We start from the raw sequence: 1,127 nt of genomic DNA, 5'->3' as shown, positions 1-1,127 counted from the left end.
TATGAGCCATCGTACATTCATCCCAAACAATTAACTAGAATGCATAATTCTATTACCCGTAGTTGAGTCTAACAGCAGTCCTGACCTTGTTCAGCTGTTGTCTAAGTTCCCTCACCATTTAAGCACATCTTCCCTCGTTTCTCTTTTTTTGTTATATGGTTCATATTCTCTTGTTTGTTAACATTCTCAGATCTCTCTTTATAGGACATTCTTATGATTTTGTAAACGCGAATCAGTAATTTATATTAAATTTTCTACGTAAATTTATTTAGTGAAATTTATGTAAAGTGTATTATCCAATCAAAGCCATTATACTTAATTGCCTCTATGTTTAAAGGAATTGAAACTTTAGCATAATCGAACTTGTCTGTTTCGGTAAAGAAAATGATAATCAGCTTCATCTTTGTAGTATTATAAGGAAAAAAAATTAAAGCCTGTTAAATCAAGGAGATTTAAATATAGGCAAATTGAAATTTACATGACTAATTTAAATTTTATTTGCCTCTATCTTTTAAGAAATCTAAACAGTAGCATAATCGAATTTGTCAGTTTCGGCAGTTAAAAAGAATCAATTATGTAAATCTCTAATAATTTTTGCTTTTTCCTTTTTAGTGGTTTTCAAAATCTGATAATTGCACAGTCTATTCATGGTCGATAACAATTAGAGCTTTTATTTTATTTTTTTAACGAAAATTTAACAAAAAAGAATTTATGTCATCGAAAAAAGATAGCTAAGCTAATTAATGGCCTCACGAGGCATGAAGGTTGTGGAGGACCTCATCATGTGAGTCGAGGACTTTCTTGTCGTTCATTTTAACAAAAACGCAGAAAATATTTTTTTTTAATTTTTGGCTTGAAGGTTTTGGGGGACCACATCATGTGAGTCGAGGACTTTCTTGTTGTTCATTTTAACAAAAACGCAGAAAATAATTTTTTTAATTTTTGGCTTGAAGGTTTTGAGGGACCACATCATGTGAGTCGAGGACTTTCTTGTTGTTCATTTTAACAAAAACGCAGAAAATAATTTTTTTTAATTTTTTGGCTTGAAGGTTTTGAGGGACCACATCATGTGAGTCGAGGACTTTCTTGTTGTTCATTTTAACAAAAACGCAGAAAATAATTTTTTT

The sequence above is a fragment of the Octopus sinensis genome, unplaced genomic scaffold (genome assembly GCF_006345805.1).
Source record: "Octopus sinensis unplaced genomic scaffold, ASM634580v1 Contig12245, whole genome shotgun sequence".
Classification (NCBI taxonomy): domain Eukaryota; kingdom Metazoa; phylum Mollusca; class Cephalopoda; order Octopoda; family Octopodidae; genus Octopus; species Octopus sinensis.
This window is presented reverse-complemented; position numbering follows the sequence as displayed.